The sequence below is a fragment of the Leuresthes tenuis genome, unplaced genomic scaffold (genome assembly GCF_036924035.1).
Source record: "Leuresthes tenuis unplaced genomic scaffold, fLeuTen1.0.hap1 SCAF_5, whole genome shotgun sequence".
In the NCBI taxonomy this organism is placed as follows: Eukaryota; Metazoa; Chordata; class Actinopteri; order Atheriniformes; family Atherinopsidae; genus Leuresthes; species Leuresthes tenuis.
In genome coordinates, this window is record NW_027325359.1 from 17237202 (window position 1) to 17253224 (window position 16023).

At 42.7% G+C, this 16023-nt stretch overlaps 1 protein-coding gene across 13 annotated transcripts in view; it reads left to right on the forward strand.

Annotated features, from left to right (window-relative positions):
* The first annotated feature begins 7366 nt into the window (after positions 1–7366).
* Positions 7367–16023, forward strand: part of LOC140307432 (unconventional myosin-IXAa-like) — a 125379-nt gene continuing 116722 nt past the window's right edge. For 11 of the 13 annotated variants that reach the window (XM_072386314.1, XM_072386319.1, XM_072386320.1 and 8 more), the window contains exon 1: positions 7367–7807. The gene's annotated coding sequence lies outside the window, so the exon portion shown is untranslated. The remainder of the gene's footprint in view (positions 7808–16023) is intronic. The other 2 variants (XM_072386323.1, XM_072386325.1) reach the window with 1 other exon arrangement.

Below are 16023 nucleotides of genomic sequence, written 5' to 3' on the forward strand. Positions count from 1 at the left end.
TGTTCAGTGACTGCTGCGGAGCTACAGCTGCACCACCTCCATAAACAACTCATAATGCCGCAGTGTTTATTCAGACATGAGACGTGCACAGTGGTATGATTTGTTTTGCTGTTCCCAGAGTCCACTCAAACAAATCCTCTTGGTTGTCCCTGAAAACAAAGTGTACTTTCTCACATTTGACCTGAGCCTGCTTTGGATTTTCAGGACTAATTTCTTTGAGCAAATAGCAGCACGGCTTTGACACACAGGCTCATTGCTTAGTGATGAACGTGGGCTCCTTGGTCTCCCTCTGGCCTATAATTGTCTGGCATCACTAAACGGGCTTGTGACGTTGTAATCATTATTTAGCTCGAAGCCTGATAACACCAGACTTTTATGGGCCTCTATAAAAAAAAACAATGAGGTTGAGGGCTTGCTCAGCACCCAGGTGAAACATATGAAGCCAGGATGTCAAGCCACTAATCAGACTGAGGAGAGTTGGCAGTGCCACCAACCACCACACACATTTACACACACACACTCTTCAGTTTGACCACCACAGTTTTGTTGTGAATCGATTTTATTTACAGGTTACAGTCAACTTGTGAAACACTCAGAAACAGCTTTCTGGACTGTCAGAGGGCATCTTTTAGAGTATAATAGTTTTTAATCCTGAAAGGGATCCAGGTTGCAGGCTTGTGTGACAGTTTTTAGAAAGGAACCACTCACATACTCACCTCCAAAAGTTACTTCATTCATTTAAGTCCACTTGATGTGTAGCAATGGAGCCTAAGTGTCTCATTAGCTCATTATATACACTCCAGCTGTGAAAGGCCCCGTGCTCTGCAACACCACCAAGCAAGCAGGACAGTGAAGACAGAGGAGACCTCCAAACGAGTCAGGTACACAGTTCTGGAATAGTGGAGATTAGAGTTGAGAAGTAAAAAAGATGAACAAGTATGAAAATCCCCCAGAGCATCATTAGGAGAAGGAAAGAATGTGACAATAAAAAAAAGGAGAGGAAGAAAAATAGCGTGAAAGGAGGTATTAAGAAAGTATTTCGATCAGATAAAACTAAAATCCAGCATATGGTGCAATCCAAACATCTCTCATATTCCCCCACAGTGAAGCGTGGTAGTGGCAGGATCATGCTGTGTAATGTTTCCCATCGATGGGGCCTGCAGGAACTTGTCAGATGAGAAAAGATGGTGCTGAATCCGAACAGATTATTGAAAAAAACATGTTTCGGTCTTCCAGAGCACTGACACCTGGATGGAGGTTCAACTTTCAGCATGACAACGACCTCACTGCTAAAGCAACACTAGAGTGATTTAAGGAGAAACTTTGGAATTTCTGGAATTTATGCTGATGAAATGAAATGCACTTGATGGCATTAACATGTGAAGGATATGAACTGAATAATTGCCTACAAATATTATGATGTACAATAAAACAACTTTGTAAATTGGCTCCAAATGTGGAGCAATTCTTTACTGTGGAACAGGAAGAATTCTAACCCTTCAGCTCAATTATACAGTAATGATCAGAATACTATCTGTCTTTGAGAGGTATGATGAAGTTAAACAGTTTCTGTTGGAAGGAACTGATGAATCTGTGTGCTCCACGACACGTAAAGGTGAGTTTCCTTTTCCTCAAAACTTTTGTTTTGAGTTTCAGTGGTGATTTGGTGTTTCCATGCTCACTGTTCAACACATGCAAGTAAACTGTGACACAAAGCAGAAGATTTTGAAACAGTGGCATCTCCAGGGAATCGCAGCTGGTAAATTTGACAGTTTGTCATCTCAGGAAAATGTGAAACTGTGGACTTTTCTGTGGGATAATAGCTGTGATATTACTACATGGCAAGAAAATAGTCGGCAGACAATATTATTGAGTGACAAATACGGTTTGTCATTACTCAGAGTGAAACAACTCAGTCTGGGATCAGTTTTAGTCCTGCTGGATATAAAGGCATATCTAAGTAGGATTAACACACCCAAGATAGTCTGGTTTCTTGTTCACAATGGCTAAAGTGTCAAAACATTGGGAAATGTCAGAGATGTCATTCTAAGGGAGGTATGGACCAAGAATCTGTAAGGAAATCTGCTTTATCATAAAACAACCCTGCTATTTGTACTGGGAAAACATCTCATATTAGACGTTGTGGCAAATGCATCAAATGTGACATAAATGACATGTCTCATGTTCTTATGTACATAACAAGGGAGAAATGCATATGGAAAAAATGTTCTTTATCTGGGCATGTGTCATCTTCCGTAGAGTCTTCACTCCACTAAGAAGCCTCTTTTAAGGTCTTTGGAAATCCAAAAACATGGCAGATGTGGGTATGGTGTCACATAACTGTGGGTAAAATGAAGTTTCCATTTCTCTTGCTGTAGGATGACATAGAGTAGAGTAGAGTAGAGTCTAACTAACTAGTTTCCATTTGGTGTTTGGATTTCTGCAAATTAGTCAGACAGTCTGTGTCCCAGTGAATAAACAGTCTGAACTTTGTTCTATTTTTGTTATCAGCCCAGTGAGTAATTAGATGTTTTTGAAGTCATGCCATCAGGTGTAATAAGGAAACTGACACAAAGTGAAATAAACAGGGGGTTATGAAATAGTGGGCAAGGCTGAAATCACACCTCGGAAATTAAACAGTAAATCATATGACAGAACTGCTTCAGTTAATATGACCACAATCCATGGCACGTTGTACGTTTCATTTTTAGGAAATTGTGGGGAAAAAACTGTGACTTCTGTGTCTTCCTTTACTCTTTTTTTTTTGTCTTGTCGATAGATAATATAAAGGAATGGCATTGAAATATGCCTTCCCAGGGTTTATCCCCCAAGTCTGTGAGAAAAGTATTTTGACTGTATGTTAAATACATTTTTTTTTCAAACAAAGAGAAAGAGAGAGAATTGACTAAAAATAAACAAAAAGTGTTGGACTGAAATTTTGAAAAGTGGAATATATTTGATTAATTTGAGAATAATCAGTATTTGGTCACACTTCATAATAGCCTGTCTTATCAGTTACTTTGATTAGATTTCTCTCAATGTCTGTTTATTCATGTCTTTAATTTCCTGATTTATTTCCCTATCAAACACAACTGGTCTCCTAACAGTAAGGCTTAAAGTGTTAGTTCTTTTGAAAATATACAATAACACTACTGATAATAATGATGATATAGTAAATTCATTTTCAAAAAGATGCCAAAAATGAACTTACAATCAGTAAGAAGCTCAGAATACTGGTTGGAAAATGACATTTTATGTGCATTACACATCAAATTAAACAAAATGTGTCAGTAAGTGAGCTTTTGAGATGGGAAAGAGCCAGCTTAGCTGTTTTGAGTTATCTGGACTCTTATTCTACAAGAGAAAAATGTCCAAACATAACAGTCACAAAAATACCAACAGGTTAATTTGTTTTTTTTTTTCTGATCTCATCTTACTTTTCATAGTTTGACAGAACAAGCCAGTCGCCCTCCTGGCTATGCTCTCAACCATCCAATCTTTTGTCGTCAACTGTCTCCACCAGCCCACCCTTGGCCCTCAGCTACGGTCTGATATTTCATGTGGGGCTCCTGTCATTTCGGACCCTGACGCTGGCCTGAATGTGTGAGGCGAGGGCCCCATGACGTGGAGTAGGATTCCAGCTCCCAGGGCTGAAGGGAGGATTTCCTTTTCAACGTGTCTGAATGGTAAATATGTCACCAGACTGGAAAGTGATCCCGTGAAAAACAGGTGGAATGTTTTCAAAACCGCCACAGGAGTATGCCTGATCTGTTTCTTTCCTAACACACTGGAAGGTGAAGAGATTCAATCCCCTGCCAGCAAAAGTATTGTCTGTCAAGAGTAAGTGGTCCCGGAGCAGTTTATCTGAGATCTGCAGCTTAATATTCTCAAATTGGATTCACTGTGTTTTGTATGTCTATACTACAAAAAAGGATGAATTTCACTGAAGACCCCCACGGAGATAACGAAAATGAAGCCACATTGACCTTTCAAATGACTAAATCTGTTTTGAAAGGGAGGTGTGTTGTTTGAGGGCAGTGTTGACTCACAGCTAGATTGTTGTCACCACTTCCCATAAGAAAGAAAAAAAGTGTTACTCATTCTTATAATCAAGTCACAGCAATGCACTTTAGTTTCGAATGAGAAATGAATCGATATAGATTTTCAAACTGAACAATCATATTAGCAGCCTAGCAAACCTTATGCGTTTTCCAATATTTGCTCAGTTTAATAACATATTAAAGAGTGATGATAGTGCCTCTGTTAGGCTATTGCTGTGCTAAATGCTCGCAAGCTAACGTTCAGGTATTCACTCCAGTTCCCCACAAATTAAATACCAAAATATATATAGTTGGTCCAGGCTCCCTTTTAAAGAAGTTAAAACACTGAATATTTGTCACTCCATTTATAGACACTGTCTCTATTGTTATCACTCATATAAGAAATTATTTTATATGGGAAAATAAGGATTTTTATTTCAAGACAAACAGCACAACATTCATATATATTTCAGGTTTCTTTCATACCTGCGCAACTTTTTTGTGCATTTTAGCACAACGAACTAGGCTTATCACCCAGTAAACTATGAAAAGTTCTACATGCAGTATATATTGTGATCAGTTTTAATTAAAAGCAAGACTCAATGTTTTACTAAACATAACCCTGTTGCTTTAGATGCATGAATCTAACCACAGGGTTTTTTGGTTACTAAATATAAAAACAAAATAAAACAAAAGCCATGTTTAAAACTCCTGCACACTGATCAGCCATAACATTAAAATCACTGACAAAGAAAGTAAGTAAAACTGTTCATTTTGCTACAGTGCAATTTTCTGCGGGGAAAATCTGTATCCTCATAATCGCATAGATATTCTGTTGCTTGCCGCCTACCTGCAACCCTGAGTCTGCTCTGTATTAGCTTAAAGAACACAAGAGTCTGAGGTGTCGACCCACCTTAGAAACTCGCTAAATATAAATCTGATGGGATCTGTTGGCATACAAACTGCATTGCCTGTAGATACGACAAGGAGGCGCCCTTCTGATATGAATTCCCCTTGCTAATAAACCAGAAGGAACCCAGATCATAAAGATGACCCCCTGTGGTCATATGAATAAGTGCATGCAAAATGCCCCCTATTGTTACTGAGTGAAATCTTTGACTTTAACCTGTTACATGATCTGTTCCTAACCCTAATCAAGAGGCTTTGTTGCATAAACCAAACAGCCGTGTGTACTGAAAGCAGCATTAAAGTCAAATGGCCATCTTATATGGGAAATACAATGGTCCAGTTCAAGGCTCAAGCTCAGGTGTCCATTGAAAAAGTCTTGCTGCAGGCTCATGTTTCAACCACTGGTGAAAACAAGGCAATTCTTATCTATATCTGTTGGTATAGCTCCTATGCTCCAAATCATAACCAGCTGGTTAACCACCTTAATCGGCTGGTTATGGTTTGGGAGCACCTGCAGCCATTGTGCAAAGAATGCAGCAACTACTGGATGGAAATACATAGTGCTCTCCTGTGTGTGTCTGATGGTTATCGACCTTGATAATGCTCAAAGTTTTATTTTCATTTATTTGACTGACTGATTGTGTCCATGCCACTAAATGTCACAGCAATCCATTCATCATTGTTTTGACATTTCATTTTTGAGTAAAAAAGGTCAACCTCATACTAACACTAGCTGAAAAAAGAAGACAAAGTTGTTTTTAGCCAGTGATAGCATCAAGTCTGGGCATACTAACCACAGTTCTGACACGTTGGTCTGCTCGGCTGAAAGGCTGATGTTGCAGATGTTACTGAAAAAGTAACCCTTAGACAACACCAGAAGTGTAGAGATGTCACAGAACTGTTTTTAGAGCTATTTAGAGGCATCACACATCTCACAACTCCACAGACAGCAGTGGCAGTTAAATACATGGTTCAGTTGTGCTAGTGTTTGTAAGTGTTACAGCAACTTGCATTTTCATTTTATTTCTGTTCAATTGCAAAAAGGCTAAAAGGCAAACTCTCAAGTGGCCAGGTGAAATGTATGGATTTAGCTTGTGTGTTGGAATTGTTGACTGTGAATTGGACAGCTTTAGTCTAGTGTTGGTTGCCTGATCTGGTCATGTTTTGTTTACGTGGAGCTGGGCCAGTAGACTGATACTTAGGTCAGTTTTATACCTTCATGGACATATCTGTCTGCATTGCTCTCAGGTCCCTCAGATGGCCATTTTTTTCAAGCAGATGGACAGATGTGTAGCTCTTCAAAATCCTAACAGTGCACTGGCTATGGAGAAGATGTTACATGTTAATCAAATGCTCGTTGGTTTAAAGTCAGCTTAAGCAGACAGAGACCGACAAGAACCAATTCCATAACAAAGAGCATGAAAAGCCAAAAACCATAAATCGCAAAGAAGCACTGGGCAAAGCTCACAGCTGCATTGATTATTTAACACTTTTACTCCATCACAAAGCAGATCTTTGTCCACTTTTTTCACAGCAGAGCAAGGCTAAACGATCAGCAACAACACCAACTCAACCAAGAGCAGTCCATACCCCAGCTATTTATGAGAGTTCCCCCAGGTTGCAGCAAAAGGCTATACCATGTAGAATTGTGTTCGCGAAACCCCAACGCAAAGCAGAGAATTGGTATAAATATGTCCAAAGCACCTTTAGATATATTCATACCAACAACAGACCATGCACGGTGACTTGAATTTAGACCAGAAGTAGACCTGGTTCCATACCCACTCCTTGGCCAGCGCTTGGGATGTTTCTGACATATCCTGCATACTGGACTTGGGTCGAGTTATTTCTTCATACCTGCTGTATTTGAGGCACCATGTTGCAAATCCAAGTCACTACCAAAATTGAAGGTTTTATAAGTTAAGAGCACACTATATCTTTGTGTCTCATTCATGTAAAGAAGACTTGTGTTTTTGCTGTACAAAACCTAATTTTGCTTCTGTTCCTTTTACAGAATACAATGGAAGCAAGCATATTGACAAATGTTTCAAAAAGACATATCATTCCTCTAAAAACGTGTATCTCATTGTATGTGCAGCACCAGTTTATATAATGGAGTATTTCTCTCAGTAAGCACTTTTTTATTTACGTTTCACGGCGCAATATCTGCACTGTGGTTCATGCAGGCATTTTTGTGTGTCTATGTGTGTGCGACTGGGGGTTGGGGGACATAAGACTACTTAGAGGTCAACATTGGCCACACCCCACTTTCACGTCAGTCATGTGCTGACTGACATGAGCCGCTATCAACATATTCGCTGTGCAAAAAGCACCCAACGAAATCCAGAGTGAATAGGCAATTCTTCCCTTGAAAACAATTACGTCGGAGGGTCCTCCCAAATCACACCCACCCACCCTTATCGCGGCTATAAAGCTCCCACCCTACGTCCGACGTGGACGCGCGTCGCGAGTGCACGCACGGTACTTGCAGCGATTGTAGACGTGAAGAAAAGCGAGAGAGGGAGCAGAGCGAGAGGAGCAGTGGGAGGAGGACGACGTGACGGGAGGACACAAACAGAAGCTCTCAGGACTACGACACTCATACAGAAAAGGGAACCCAAAAAAAAAAGACTGGATATCTGCAGCAGAAGTGGAGCTTGGAGCCAGCGGATACGTGGTGCGGATTGTTAACGCGGGACAGCGTTTCCCTGCTGTGAAATCAGCCTGAGTTTTTTTTTTTTTTGGTCAGGAGGCGCACGGTTTGCCTGCTCTCCCTAGTCAGAGAGGGAAAAAAAGGTCTGTCTGTAGCGGGGAGGTTTACTAAGCAGCGGACTGAAGGCGCAGAGGAGGAAGAGGAGGTAAGTGTTCCTTTTCATTCAGGTTCAGCCCGTATTTACGCCGCGCTGTCAGTGAAACGGAGCGGAGAGTGTCAAATGTCCTCCGTCCTGCGGTCTGCTCACTGTCACCCTCTCTGTCAGTTCATCTGCTGCAGCTTTCCGCTTCCCCATTTGGTTTTAATGTTAAGGGAACATAACGCGCTATATCCTTATAGAAATAAGCCGACATGGTCAATATGTTGGCCCGGGTCTCAAGGCTCCTCAGCCTCCCTCCTCCTGGCCTCACCTCACCTCACCTCACTCCCTCCATCGCCGCCGCCTCGGACAAATGTCAGGCTCCTTTCTTACATAATGCGTAAACGTGCATTTGCAGATGTTGCCGTGCGTGTGCTGGGCGCCGCATCTGGGGCTTCAGCCCGTGCGCGTGGGGTCCGACACAGTGTATCGGCGGCAGTAAACGTGACGCACTGGGACAGGCGGATGGTATCATCCCGGAGAGCTCGGTTCACTGTCGCAGTGGCTGCTCGGATTCTCTGAGTGATAATCTGTGCTGCTGGCCGCGTAAAAGGCGGCACAGCTTTGTTTGTGCGCCGCGTACTCCCCGTACGCTGTGCATACCGAGAGATGGGACGGATGGTAGGGACATTTTTCGTCATGTGAGGCGTTGGGGCAGCTTACATCACCCTGCTGCTGACTGACGGGGCAGGGCTGTTTTTTACAGCAGGACTCAAGGATGTTCGGCTGCTGTTTTGCAATGCGTGTTAAGCATTGCTGTGGATGAGGCTCAGTAGCAAACAGCCACTGACAACCAAACCAGCTGTAGAGGAGGCTGAAACGTCACTTCTCAGGGAGTCCTGTATAGCGATTATCCCAATATTTAGGAATGAATTGATGATTTAATGACAATTCGTCAACTTCTGGACCAGGACAAACGATGGAAATGATGGCATGTCTTAAAGCAAATAATATTTTTGATGGATGTACTTTATTCTGGGCACAGTACATGTTCTTGTGAGATATTTACTCAGTTAGAGCTGAGAAGAAGCATGAACCGAATGGAGGTTGTTGCCCAGCCTTAAGTTGGAACAGAAAAGAGGTTTTTTGAAACCATCTGACGTGTTAAAACAGGCCTGCGTGACCTCAGCCAGACCAGGCCAGATTACCAGTGCCCCCAAGGTCTCTCTCCATCACTAGCTGTCCCACCATACTACTCCTCCTCCCCCCCCTCAGGCTCTGAGGTGCCTGAGCTGCGGAGCCATGCCTGCCTGTGACTGCTGGCCTGTGGCAATCCACATGAAATGCCAAAGTGATGGCACTTTGAGAGGAACAGATGAGCCGTTTTGAGTTTGTGATTTCGAAATGTCGCAACAGTCGGCTGCTTCTCAGCACGTCTAGATGATCTGCAGTTGAGCAGATCATCTCAACTGCACACACACACACACACACACACCCTCTGCTCTGCTGCTTAAGTCACAGGAGAATTCCGTTACTGCAACGTCAACGTTGCTGACATTAACATTTCATTCTGGTAATTATGTAAGTGGCGAAGCCCTCTTGAGCAGAACTGAAAACATTGCTTTGACAGCTCCAGCTGCCCAGAGACTCTACTCGTGAGCACAGTGGAGAGGCTCAAAAGATGCTTGGTTTCACACTGTGTGGCAGAAGAAGAGCAGAGTGACTTCTTATCCCACGCAGTCAATATTAACATTGCCACCGTAATCACAGTTAATGCTCTGGGAGCTGGAAGAGATGATCTTTCCTCTAAATTATTCAGTTCAAAAGGACTGAATTTATGCTCTGGAGCTTCTTTTTTTTAAAAGGCTCTACAGATTCATCTAGATTTGGATTTTTTTACGAAGCTTTGACACAAACATTTCCTCCTGCAGTGGTTTTAACATCCTGGTGTGTCTGTTTGAACCTTTTCCAAACACTTGGGCACACGTCCTCTGCTCATCCAGTATTTATGATGTTAACTTTATATCCAGAACGAGGGGGAACATCAGTCTGATCTTGATCTTAGGGATATAGAGCCCCTTTCCCTTTTCATAATTTAAAGGGAGCCTGACATTACAAAGCTTGTTATGTTGTAAAATAGTTTGAGAATATCATCATGCTTCCTATTTATTCATTTATTCCAGTGTTTGAAAAATACCATCTGCTATCAGAAACAACCAATATGCTGTCCAGCAGTTCATAGTTTTCACATCTGCACTTTGTTAACTTGATCCAGGATGGGACTAAAACTAAACATTTGTAGGGTTGAATGGTGGGCTTAAGAAGCAGCGCAAAGTGACCAGAGTATTAACTTTGTAAACCAGAACAAGCCGTGATCCACTCCTAAACTTAACCAAGAGCTGCCAAATCCTAAACACTACGTCCTCAGTCACATGATAAGCTGCAGACTGACCACAGTGTGTGTTATCGATCATCAGCAGATCTGATGAGCAGCCAAAGAGTGCAACTTCACAGCAAACTGCTGAAACTCATTTGAATCCCACCCGAATGCTGAAAAGAATATGCTTTGTTGTTTGAAGCCAGTCGCCGCTGGCTGGATGCGCGCCAGGTTTCTTTGCCCCGAGCGACCGAGTCACACTCGAACCTGCTGCTGCAAAACTAAAGGCTGGGTGTGAGGCAACAGCAGGATGAGGTCAAAGCTGCACATTCTGTGATAGTGCTGCGATGTTCATCCTTTACCAGGTTTATTTATAGAGCCTTCCACAGTGGCGGTGTGTGTGTCTTAAATAGCGTCTGTCTTTGTCCTGACACACATGAGAAGACTTGAGAGGGGGAATAGCCGTCAGGTTTCTTTTGTTGCCACTAGTGTTGTTTGTCAGAGAAATGTCAGTCGTTTTGCACCCCCCCCTTCATCTTCGGCTTGTGCAGCAATGACTGATGTCCCGCAATACCATTTTGATAACTCCCAGAGACTGAGCTTGTTTTGGTTGCGTTAAGCTGTGGGATTTATGTTGTCGGGGTGAGCTGTAGTAAGTCTGGAGCTCACATTCAAATACACACAGCCACGTGGCCCCAGTGCATTATGGTCAATTGAGGGAACTGTCATTTGAGGTTTTGGAATATCTTTTTGTCCTTTGACCTATTTATCATTGCATGTTTTTGCATGTCACGTCTTCAAAGTTTTGTTTTTTCTCTTTGAATCTGTTAGACGTTTCTGTTTCAGAACTTAAATTATGATTTTTATATCGATCCATCCATTTTCTGTACCGCTTAAGCCAACTGTCAGGTCTCATGGTAGTGGGAGGGGTCATTGGGCCCAGTGGTCTTTGGGTGAGAGGCGATATTACATATTAATCTAATATTTTTGTCACTGAAAAATGTGATGCGTCTGTCTCATAGCGCTTCATCATTGCCTTAAATGTGCATTATGAACAATATCTACCAGCACTGCCCTGCTTGGTGCTGTTTGAGTGGGCCACAGACATGATGAGGACGAAAAAATACTGAGAGATGGAGAAAGTCAGCGTCAGTTTTGATCTGTTCTTTGGAATTTGTTGACGGTTAAAATTGAATTTTTCCAGGCGAGAACTCCACAGCAGGTGTCGGGAAGTATTACATCGGGACACATCAGCAAGTTTTTCTGGCCATGTTGTCAATGAGTTGCTACAGAAAAAAATGCTTCACATAAGCAAAAAAAACCCAACAATTTGAGCTTTAAGATTCTTTATATTCTTTGGAAAAGCTGGTTACTTCTCCGTGGAATTTGATGTGTCCTTGTGTCTATTGGCTTGCTCCCAAAAAATATCCATGTCCACGTCAAGGATAACCTGCCATAAACATGTTTCCCTCCTTTTTCAAAGACGTTTTGTACAGTTGAGGTTAATTCAGGAACACATTTAGTTAGGTATTACCTATTCTTTGGTGGGTAACAATCAAAGACAAGACAGCCAGTTAGAAATTCTTCCTTGCTTTTGTGCGGCTGTCTGATAATATTAAATTCTCACTTTTTCCACTGCCTGCTTCAAAGGAATTGCCTCAGTATAAAACATGTCTCTGGATCGCAGATCGTTTGCATGATGGCAAAAAATCTTTTTGATTCCGGCATTGCTTGATTCGTACTGAGACACCGCTGTTTTTCCTTTCAATAAAGCCGGGCCCTCAGTGAATTTCTGAATCCATTATTGCGTCTCACATCTCTGCTCCAGTCATTTAACCTCACAGTATGGCTGTCGCTGCTCCAGGCACCATTTGAAGAGTATTCTTTGTGCAAATAAACACGTCTTGGGTTTTGTCGTTGGATTTGGAGCGCTTGATTGTGCTTCTTGCAACAAGCAGCAGCTGGTGTTAGTATGGATCAGTCCCCTGGCGCTGCCTGGGGGTGGGGGGCATCGCCCCCCCCGTCATCCTGTTGGACCGCTTTTAAATGAAGAGACTGGGAGACAGAGACTGACAGGAAACGGCACGATTAAAAGAAGGAGTGACGGTTCTGACACACTCACCGTGTTCCACTTTTAAATCAATCAGCCCTTTCCACAGATTGGACTGTGGCTCCAGCTTTTCTGAAATGATTGTCAGTGAAATATATGGTATGTAAAGGGAAAGTTTGGGTTTGCAACAACCTTGGAAACATTTTTGCTGTCAGATCTGTTATTCCTATCAGGCGTGCCAACACTGGTGTCATCACAGAGGAGTTGTTGTGACGATGATCACCTTTCCAATCACCAATTCGAAATTCTAAGGGAGATATGGGAAGAATTGTTCCAGGACAAGCAAATAGATATAATCCCTCAATTGTCCGTGGCCAGCTGTTCATCGTGGCCCCCATACCTGTGGTAAGGTCTCTGTGTATACACAGTCCAGACTTTGTAGCCTTCAGCTTGTCTTTAGTTTGCTCTAAGCTTAACTGGGGACACACCCTAACGATCCAGCTGAAAAATGTCCACATTGTGTTCCTGTTTTTACTCTTTCACAACATCAGTAAAGTTCCCCAGTGTAGACTGACCGCTTTTATACGTTTTCTTTTATACATGTTGATATTGTAATTTTAATGCAGTAAAAGGTACAACTAACATAGGGCTCGTCCAGTATCTCCGTATGGATTTCTGCACCATTGTATGCATGTGCATCACTGGTATTTGAAACACTGGTTTCAGTTTTTTGAAAGACACATCCACATGTCTTGTTTTCCTCAAGAAATGTGTCTGCTTGCATTTAGAATGAGGAACAGTCCAAAACAGTCGAGATACAAGTTTGAAAACCAAAAGAAGGAGCTAAAACATGCAAAAAGCCTGAATATCTGAGGGAAATTGAAAAAGTTTATGCTTTTTTTGCATGTGGTGTCTCACATTGGTTTATGGAGTACATTTTAAGGCCTTGAACTTGACGTTTTTTTTTGTTTTTTTTTTCTATTTGGCCAAAAATTGGCAAATTGGGAGTGATGAGAAGATTCTAGCTCAGGCTTGTTTGGCGGGGTGCATCCTGTATTCACATTAAATGTGACATCAACATGGCTGGCAACTGTTAACGCAGGAAAAAACGCATCCGCATTTGTGGTGCAGACGACTGTGTTTGATGCTATAATTGCGCATTAAGTACATTGAAACGGGAAACAACAGAATGAATATAGAGTTGCCAACAAAAAAAATCAGGAGAATCGTTGGAGGGTCTGTTTGTCCAGTTAAGAACAATCCATGATGGCAGCAGCCAGCGACCTGGTTTGAAAAAAGCTTTGATGCCTAATGATCAGGACGAAATCAGGAATAGACACTGTAAAGACTTTTGGGGAAAATGACTTACTGACTTAGTATTTTATAACAAAAATCTACCCTTTTTTTAAAAAAAAAAAATTCTAAAAAGTATTTTGGAATCAAATGTTTTGGAGCCAGTAATGGCAACTGAACCTCTTTATTTGGAGATCACGCTGATAGTTTGGGTTGCATTAATCCTTTTCCTTGCATAACAAAACTGTCGACATGCACAGCTGAGCTGCTGCAGGTCAAAGCTGAACCAGAGAGCAGATCTGTGAACCGCGATGTCTGTCAGGAGACAGTTTGACTGTAGCTTTTCCAAATAGTCTTGGCTGGTTGGGTCAAAACCTTCACAATTAACTGAGTACAGGCGTCCTTTGTCCTTATTCACAGCTTTCCAAACTTTTCCTCTAATGAAGACTTATTGCAGGATTATAAGAATTATTTTTAAACGATGGCCAAAGAGACAAAGAAGACCCACATTGTGCGAAAGTGGAATTTCCCTTGAGTCTCTTCAGCTCGTCTCCGTGTCCACTTCTGGGTGGTTTAAATGAAAAGATCCCATCCACATGACCCCATCCCGAGCATTAAGTGAGAAGTCATCTGCCCCGCTGAAGTGTCTTTGATCAGTACCCTGAATTCCTAAAAGCCTCGAGGTCACTGGGTTACAGCTGACCCTGCTCTGCTCAGACTACAGACTGGGGCAAGAGCACGGTGCTTTCCCTGCAGTGATCGGTGAAATAGCACATTAAACATTTTATCTGCTCAAAAGGCTCTTTTTTGTTGTTGTTGTTTTGGTTGAAATTGTGTTTATGCAAGTCAAGCAGCTGAAAGGAGCCAGGAGCCAGACCGTGACTGTCACAGCTGGGCGTCCTAACCCACAGAAAACAATGGTGTGATGAAAAATCTCAATATGAGATGTTGTGACCCTGCAGTCAGCAGTAATCTGCGTTTGTCAGGAAGAGGAAGACGGTCAGACTGGTCCGAATGCTTGAACTTCCACTGAACGCCCTTCAGTGAGTTCAGGTGGCGTGTATCAGCCTTCAGTCTGTGTGCTGGTGCTGACGCTTGCTTTGTTTGTCTGACTGTGTTCACAGCAGATTGATGGAGCCGTTGCTCAGATTGACAGATCTAGCTCAGCCAGCCAGCCACTCTGCCCCAAAGCCAGCCACCAAACTGCCTGCGAGGGTAAATCAGTAGTAAGTAAAACTCTCGCCCCCTCTGCAATTAGCACCGTGTCATTTAGGGGGTTCAGAGGCAGCCGATAATGTCACCTTTCTTGTTTCTGTGGCTCAGTTCTGACTCTGACAGTGTGCCTGCTGACGGAGGAGGCCGAGTCGTTCTGGCCTCACATCCTTTCCCTGACTGCTGCATTACTGTCTTTTGATAAGCGCTTGCCTCTTGTTTGTGCCGTTGGCTAGTTTGCAGGCAGCGTCTGGTCTCAGTGACCGTGGCCTCGTCTGTGGGCCGGGAGCCAGATGACGCCTTGCTGAAGAGTGCTGGCAGCCGCTACGCACGCGCGAGGAATTTGAATACATGCACGACACTACAGGCAGGCAAGAAAAAGCATGTGACCTGCTGTCTGCCACCGCTCTGTAGCAGTGCGCTGTTGGTGGTGCGTGTGTGTGTGAGACGGTAGTGGCCAGAACAAAGCAGTCTGCACCCAGAGGACTTGGGTGTGGCATAGTCGGCTTGATGAAGCACCAAATGAAGTCTGTTTACTCCATCTTTTAGCTCTCAGTGCTTGTGCTGCAGAGCTTCAAATCGTGCACCAAAAACTGACTGACTTCCTGACGAGTGAGTGACATTTGTCTGTCACATAAGAACCTCTCAAGTATCAAAGCTTTGGAGGCCTTGTCGGGTCTTGTTTACCCACTATTTGATCAAATATCCCCTGAATTAGGTAATAATTATTCAGTGCTTTAGCCAAAACTGTCAGTTAATCAAATCATTTATAGCACAACATTTTTTTAGAATAATTTTTCAATAGAAATGAAGTATAAATGCATCTAAAGAAGATGGGAAATAACTTCTCATTCCCTTGCATGTAAATCTTTGGCTCTTGTTGGGCTCATTTGTTCTCCTTCCCGTCTGTCCCTCCTCATCTCTTTCCTGTGTATTGACTATAAAAGCTTAGTCACTCTGCCAAGGTTGTCTGAAAGTTGCTCTGTCCCACAGTCTGTCCTACTTTGGCACGTAACTCTAAACTGGGACGACACAATACGGATTTAGCAGGTAGAGGCCAGTGGTTCGATCGTTCGTAGTCACGTGATCTGCGGATGGGACGGTGCAGCATGCAGGACACGTTTGAGTCATAGCGCTGCCATCGTCCTCTTTAACAAGTAAAGCAGGGGGTATTAAAATGGTTTGGGGTTTCTGCTATGAGCCGTGGGGCTCATAAAGAATGATAGTTTCTTGCTGCAACTAATAATTGTTTTTCAGGGTTTGAGGGCAGCTTTTTGTTCCCACTTATAGAATCAATGAAAATAAACTTCTATCATAGCTATGGAACAAAAGGTGCCTGAAAGCACAATC